Here is an 8,561-nt window from a genome sequence, read left to right as displayed (position 1 = left end):
AGTTAGGGCTGCTGCTGGAGGCAGATGGTGGAATAGGTGGACCTTTGCTCTGGCCCAAAATGGCTACGCTAGTAAAAGACTTTCTAGTCTCTGAAGAAATTGGCCTGGAGTGAAAGGAGGATGGCTTATGCATATGGCTGGTTGGTAGTGTTGGTTGGATCCAAGCTCAAAGCAAGTCTCATGTCTCTAAGGAGCACCTTGCTAATGATATAACCTCTTTTTCCTGTCTGGAAACTTTGTCCATGTGGATGCTGAGAATTGTCTGTATCTGGGAACCTTTGAGAGTTAGATGCTTCCAGATGAGCCGCTGTACTCAGGCAAATCCTGGACGCAATGGTGTGAAAACGTGGCGGCATCTAGGATTTTCATTCAAAACACCTTGGCAAGAGCTACTACTTATCTCTTCCATATAATAGCCAATGGCAGCATGTCTGATGTGTTTGGGAAATCTTAAACCTTACTGTGTCCCCAGCACCAGTGACCTTCTGTAGGAATAGTAGATCTGGCATTTGACAAAGCAATGCCACAGAATCTTTGCACATGTGTTTGTGTAATTTCTGCTTTTAAGCTGAGTCACTATGCTGATTTCACTAAACAAACCCCCTAACTGTCAGAAATTTGAAAATGCACCAGTTCCCAAGAAGAAACTAGGGCTGGATAAGGATCACGAGCTTAACGCAAGTCAGCAGTACCATGCTGTTGTGAAATGGATGGTCACGTTAGCACATAGGTACAGAACTGAAACCTACAAAGTGTCGTCTCTCCTCCACTTGGGAAGGCCTTAGCTGAAGTGTTGCCCTACTCTTGGACAATGAGGGAGAATCCAGTGGAGGAGTGCAAGAGTGTTTCTTCAGTAGGAAATGAATAAAATGCATTAACAAATGGTTCATTTTTAAATAGCAAAAGTGTCGTCCTTATTAGGTTGCAGTGCTTAGAGAATCAAAAGACCCCTGTTCAAGCACCCGCAGGACTCCAGTTTGGATAGGAGTTGGAAATCCCGTGAGGAGGAATTTCACTACAGAAGATCTGGGTGGTTTTGTGATCATGTGCAGTGTTGTGTTGTGTGGGTTTTTTTTGTTTGGGGGGGGGGGAGCTCTGAACAGAGGACATTGTTTCAGACTTTACTTCTGTTGCTTACAAATTGGAATGTTTTGGTGGTGAAATTTGGGGTAGTGGCTATCTGCCATCTTCAGTTCAAGAGACTTTTGAACATTTGATTTCTAATATTTATAAATAAATAATTACAGGGTATTAAGCAAGTTGTTGAAATACTGGGGATGAGAATGGGTTATAAATTCAACGCAAGTCAGCAATGTTGTCCCACTATGAAGGAAGCACGCTGGGATGTATAAACAGACCTGTAACCTGCCAGATGTGAGCTATTGCTTCCGCCTTCCTTGATGCTGGGAAAGAGCTGAGCTAAACTACCCTAATTCAGGTGATGCATTTCCAGGCGAGAACTGGCAGGTTAGAGTGTGCAAGAGATGAACAAGACTGCTGAGGAAAGAAAAAGGGGGTGCTGTGATTCAATCTAATAAAAAACTGAGGAGCGATGGAAGTGGTCGTGTGTTCAGGAAGCTGTTGCAGGGAGGCCAGGAATAGCCCGTTTCCCGGTCCCAAAGCATAGGGAAGGAAGTAAAAGGCTTAAACAGCAAGAAAGGTTGCAATTGGGTGTCTGGAGTCATATCTTGCTAGGAAGGACAGTGAAGCACTGAAATAGATTGCGCAGAGAGATGTTGAATCTCAATTGTCACAAGCTTTTAAGCACAGATTAGGGAAACATCTGTCAGGAATGACAGCAGTTTAGTTGATCGCACTGTGGGGCAGAGGGCTGACTAGAAGATCTCTGGAGGTTTCTCCAAGTCTTACCTCCTAGGGCTCTAGGGCTTATTTCTTTATTATCTGATCATTGTCTTGAGTCTCTGAGGAAGCTTCTTGCTTAAATTAAATCTACTTAATTTCACTTCCAATAGGGTTCTTAAAGAGGAGGAAATTGTTCTGTTTTCTGAATGCTTGACTGCAAACTGTGAATAATTATGACAGCCTTATAGAGAGATGGCAACAAGTGGCAATTAACATACATGTTGAAACGAGTGGCAATGATTGTTTTACATGTGAAACAAAAAATCTATCTGATTTTGGCATAAGTGAAAGCCTGGTTCTTGCCAATCAAATGCAAAAGGGAAAAGCCAAATCTTTCAAAATATGATATGTGGTAGAAGGTACTAGCTAGCTTAGTAAGGGTGTGAAGGAAATGGATAAAGGAGTGAAAAAACAGTATAAAAAGATTAGCTCTCCAGTAAAGAGCCAATATGATTGCAGAAGCATTAAAATCCCTGCAGGAGATTTACTGAGGACTCTGCCCTGGATTAGAATTTGATATAAAATAACTTAACCGAAGTCATACAATTTCTGTGCCATTTGTAGCTGAGTTAATAGCATATGTTCCTGGAGGATTACAGTCAATGATTAAGGAAATTAGGTTTTGTTTGAATTTAATTTAGTTGTATAAAGCTGCTACAATAATTTACAGCTTTGATATTTAATATTTAATAACCCAGATCTTAAAAGAATTCAAGATATAGCAATGTCATTATATATTGAAATATTATCCCCATAAGTCATTTATATTTGCTAGTTGATAAGAATGTTCATCAACTAGATGGGCTCAACAGGAGCTACTTATAAAAACCAATGCTGTTTTACAGGTGGTGGTGGTGAAATGTTTCTGCATCTGTTGCCCAGTAAATCATAATTCACTTAAAAAGAACTTTGCAGTCTCAGTTTCAGTAATCACAAGAATATACCTCTTGATAGTTTACTTTTGTCTAATTTCCTAGCTTTTGGCTTCAGGAACATTACAAACCCAGTCTCTTCTTATAAGCCTGCTTCTGCCCCTCCCCACCCTGCTTTTAAAAATAAAATATGCTTTCCTCAGTGTCCAATTTAGCAAGTCATCCTGTCTCTGTTCAGAGGAAAATAAGCATGTAAAAGAACACCCCCTTCCGAAAATCCAGTCCCCAGTATTTTGGGGCACTTTTCTGTTTGCCACTAAGTTTATAAGAGCCACAAGATGCGGTCTAAGTCCCATACTGTACCCATACCACAAGCTGCAGAATCCAGTTTCAAAAAGTACTTCTACAAGCTTATCATCCAAAGTGCAAAACTGCACCATACAAAGGAAGAGAGCAACAGGCTTCCAGTGGCCAGCCTTTGTTCTTACTTTCTCTCTTCCCCTACCCTCCCTGTAACCGGGACACAATTTTCATCCCATGCTTCCATTTTTGTGCTTGTAGTCATTTCTCTCCTTCTCTATACCCTTTTCTTGGAGGATGGGGCCCATCAAATGGTTGGGTGTTTTGGATAGCTACTACCGATTGTGGGCCACTGCCTTCCGAGACATAGATGTGATTCGGGACAGTGAGCTTGGCACAGACTTCATATTTTAATGCATTGTGAGAACAGCCTTTTAGAAAGCAAGATGAAAGCGCTTACTACATGGCATTGTCAATTATTGCTGGGCATGGATCTGCGATGAGCACTAGGCCCCTGGCCACAGTGTCAGATGGTGTGAGCTGGCACAGCTCCACTGACATCAAAGCTTCCGCGGCCCCAAAATATGGCATAGAGGGGTATGTTTTCCCCTTTGTTTAAAGCTAGGGGAAAGAGTATGAGTAGCTCATAGCTCTCTACAGTTATACAACTTTTCTGTTGGTTTTATAATTTGGAAAAAAGCCTTCTGGAAGGAGCATTTTTTCTTAAAGAACTAGGAGGAAAAAACCCAAACAACAGTTTCAAGTATTTTATTAGGATTTGTAGTTCCTCCTCCAGAATGGGCTCTATTTCTGAGAACACAGAGTAGTTCTGCAGGCACTATTTCAAACACGACTGAAGTGGGACAGCTAAAGTTACAAACACCAAAAAACTATAGCGTTCGTCCTCAGCAAAGAGGAAAACTTTCCACTTTTGGCTAGGAATCCTTTGGGTGGTCTCTCTAGTCATTCTCTCTCCTGTTTTTTCTAGTGTGAGAATCCTTTGATGACCGTACAGGAAAAATGTTGTTCAGATTTGGGGCACAATGAAATGGTGGCTGGGCACAGGTTCCTGGTGCAGTTATTGCCAGTGAAAAAGTCAGCGCCTTGCACAGACGGAACACTGGGCATACAGGCAAAATATTTCAGGTGCCATAAGACAGTTGTCAAGATCCGTTTGTAAGCTAAAAAGCCAACGGCACTGCTTTTGTTTACACTGTGGGTACCTCTGCATAGTAACTTACAAGTTCTTCCTCCCTGATCTGAACTCACTGGAATTTTTGTGAGGGTAATTATTATGGCACTGAGTCTGAGTTAACACAACCAGTGTTAGCAGCACAACCAGTCAAGCTAATACAACCAGTGTCTCACTACAGCTTGATTTCTTCAGTCATGGTGTCTTGGTAATTACAATCATATGCCTCTGATAAACTCAAAGTGTAAGTAAGAGAGTTTGATCAGTTGGGAAAATGCTGATTATATTTAAAAAACCCCAAAACAAACAAACCAACCAAAAACAAAACAAAAAAGAACCCAAAACAACAATCAAACACCTGTAATGTTAGTACTGGGACATAAGTCAGGTCTTTCACAAAGCCAGGCTGCATCTCATTGGGGGAGTCATGGAAGGACACTTGCTCCTTTGCACATCTGTGCCTGATATATAGTGTCTTTGCTGATATCTCTTTTTTTTCTTTTATATTTTCCATGATATGAAAGTTGAGTGTATGCCTTTGCCATCATCACTCAGAGCAGTTAAACAATGGTACCTGACTATGGTCCTAATAAGCCACTTTCCTCCCTGGGAATATTGGGGTCCAGTGATGATCTGCATATATGTGTGTGTTTATTTGTATGTATGTATTTTGTCTGTCCCCTGACATGTTCAGGATTTAATGAGGAAAATAACACTCCTTAATGTTTCTACCAGCTAATTTGTTAAGCAGGCTTTTTAGTCTGTGTTGGAAAGGACTGAAAGACGGCTGTACCATAAAATACAGGTTGGCAGATTGGGAAATTATTGCGTGAATGCAGATAAGGGGATGGGGAGTGTGCAAAGGAAACACCTCTCCCCTCCACAAAAAAAAAAATCTCAGTCACAATCTGCTAATCATATTCATCATCGCTGCGGTAGAAATATAATGACATGGGCCTTTGTGTGAGAGCAAGGCTTCCATAAAGCTGTCAAGATGCTTAATTATGTTCTTCTGTTGCATTTGACTGCTACAGACCTCTAAATAAAAAAAAAAAAAAAGTAGTATGATTAGCAATACTCTTTTTGAACCGGAATACTGTACTGACTTTCCTGTCTCTTGTTATCAGGGAAAACTTCCTAAGGATAAAAATTTCCACATCTTTGTTGGTTGCAAAATATATTCAATTTTACAAACAAGCTTCTTCCCAAAGGCTATAGTTTCTGAGCAAACCATCTGCTCAATCATTTTCTTTCCTAGCAAAAAGAGAGGCTGAGTGCCAGAATTTTTTTTTCTATGATGTTTACCCATAAGTTATTAATACCTATCTGACACCTATAGAGATTTTCAACTTTTTTATTGAGTAAAACAATATTGTTGGGTTGTCTGACAATATCAAAAAATGAGTGAGCATTCTTTCTGATCACCCCCACCGTATGGCTAACAATGCCAGCTTGTTTATAAATAATAACATCCGTTGACTCCTCTTGAGTGCTTTATCCCATTGACTATACTTCCCGTGTCCTTTATTTGAGACATCTGTCTATGCTGGTCCTGGTATACATAATGACTTGAGAGACTTGAATAAAGAGAACTTATATGGTGTAATAGGCACGTACAAATATCTTCCGGAGTTTAAACTCAGCAATGTCACAGTATGTTCCTAATGGTCTTTAAACTGCCTTGAAGTCAAATATCAATTCCGAGTACTGCTGATGGGGGGAAAAAGTCACACATGGAAAAGCCAGTTTAAAAAACAAACAAACAAACAAAAAAATCCAACCCCAAAACCAACTAATGATCCCAGCGAATGGCTACTAGTTCTCATGAATTTGAGTCTGATAAAATTGTGTTTGAAATAACAAAATCGTACTTGACAGGAGAATCTTCAGCATCTGACAGGAAATAATAAGGAATGGTTTTAGACTGAGTTTTGTAATTATCTGCTGACTTTTCTGTGTTTAGTTTATACTAGTAACAGCACTACAGGATTCAAATGAAGACAAAAGGAAGGCTCTGTTGTGATAGGTCTGGCATGTGTTTAGGGCAGCTTTCCCTTCAAATTCCTTCACAGGAAAGTTTAGGAGTACATTAGAGTATTTACTGTACTAAACCAGAGTAAGAGGACAAAACCAATAAAGTCTCATCAGGCTTTCTTTTCTTTTTTTTTTAAGAGCAAAATTTAATTTATTTCGTCCAAGAGTTTCCACTAGAGTGTTTTGGTTACGCCAGCTTCTGTTAACACTTTCAAATGGGGGAAGATAGTCCTACTGCTCTTTGAAACATCTTGGCTGATTAATAGTCTCCAGGACTTCTATTGACTAGGAGCTGTGGAATCCCTGTTCTGGAAGATTGATTGGGATCTACTCATTTAGTGTTTTAACATTAACTTTGTAGAAATCAAAGTTTATCCAAATGTAGTATATTTTTAGAAATCCTACTAATTGATTCTTTTTGCTGGTAATTGAATCCAAAAACAGGGGCTCTTTTAGAACAGGAGACATAAGATTTTGTTAGTTCTCTACTTGAGAGTCGCTTGCAGTGTCTCAGAGACAGATAACACAGTTTTGATATGCTTGCTGGAGGATTTGAGGAGAGACGTAACTTGTTCACAGAAAGAGCTTTTATTATTTTGATTGCACCAAGTAAAATCAAAGTCTTTTAGAATGAGTCCATTAAAATGTAGAGCTCAGAGTCTCAGTCCAAAGAAACAGCTGCCATATTCAGAAGTTCTGCAAAAATGGGCCACAAAAACAGTTACATCAGAAAACACCCGCTTTACTAATTACAGCCAGTCTGTGTGTTTTGAGGTTTGTGTGTTTGTCTTGGGTATGTAGGAGGTCTTTCTTAGGGGCGTGTGTTTACTTGGTGAGGATAGGAACCAGAGAAAGAGGTGAGCAAGGATGATGGAGGCCTGATCAAGCTGTCCAGAACGACTTTTATTGCACAGAGGCAGTATAAATCATATCAAAGGCAGCCCAAAATGCCCAGAAGCTCAGGATCCCGATTTACAGTACTCTGAGCTGAAGACATTTTGCCAATTCTTTCATTTCTGTGGTGAGTCAGGAAATACTTAGTACTTGAGAATATTGTGAAATCTTGGGCTTTTCTTTAAATATGTCTAACTCTGGCAGGAGACAACTTTGCAACTCTGAGATTCAGAAAAAACTTTAAATTCACAGAATGTGGGGGGAGGATCTGGCTCCTGATCTTTGTAGCAAGGAATGTTGCTTTCTGTGACCCTGAGTTGCCATGACTGTTGTAGAATTTGGGTAGGTAATACTTACTCAGCTGTGGTAGATATACGGGAGTTCTGAACAAAGTGAACCGCTGGTGCTACAGAACTGGAAATTGAAATCAGTGTGCCAAAACTGAAGGGCTAGTATGACAGAGTGAATGGCATATGAGCAGATGATTTATAAATTGTAATTTGGCGTACTTTGGGGAAACATAATACATGTAAATGATGTCTGCATTCTGAGATCCTGATGTAATATAGATGGATGGTACAGTAGTTTTGGACTGCTCCAGTTTCTGCATAAACTTTTTATATATATTCAACTGATTAACTCATCTTTATGGCTTGACAGGTATTTTTTTCCCTTAATGCATGTTTGATGGCAATAATTAGCTACAAGTCTGTGAACTGTCATGCATAAATGAGATTGATAGTTTACAAATATAATACATTTCTAGACTGGAGAAGGTTCCACCAAAAAAAAGAGACAGGTTTTTTGTATTACTCATTGTTATCATTATTTATTATTTATTAACTTGTTAATTACATTGACAGTATGAGGAGGACTAAACTGGTACTTCTCACTTATGATTCTCATGTTTTATCATTGCATGTTAACTGCTTTTTTGTGACATCACTTTATTCTGTACACTGCATTTAATGAAACTATCCTAAACTGTTTTATTGCAGATCACCCATTCAAAGGATTAAAGGGTAGTGGGACTGTGATTTGAAATAAGATACAAAGTTGAATAAACTCCGTGGCTGTTGCTACAGACTCTGAGAAGTCAGCAGAGAAAGTTGTTGTACCAGATGTAGAAATTAGGTGGTGTTAGTGTATAATGAGAGGTCAGTCGTAGCTAAATTAGGAGCACCAAAACAGGCACAACTTGAAATACACTGAAAGAGGCATCTGTAAAGGAAGAAGCGCCTGGACAATGAGAGCTAGACTCTGAAATGACTCATGTGCTGACTGTTGCTACAAGTTCAAGAATCCTCCAGTGTGGTGGCTGGATTATGCATTCATGAGTCAGTTCATGAGCCGGTCAGGGAGCCAACAGGGCACGGCATGGCTGAGATTTTAGGTAAGGTAGAATT

The sequence above is a fragment of the Charadrius vociferus genome, unplaced genomic scaffold (assembly GCF_000708025.1).
Source record: "Charadrius vociferus isolate BGI_N301 unplaced genomic scaffold, ASM70802v2 scaffold738, whole genome shotgun sequence".
NCBI classification, from domain to species: Eukaryota; Metazoa; Chordata; class Aves; order Charadriiformes; family Charadriidae; genus Charadrius; species Charadrius vociferus.
Note: the sequence above shows the minus strand (reverse complement) of the source record.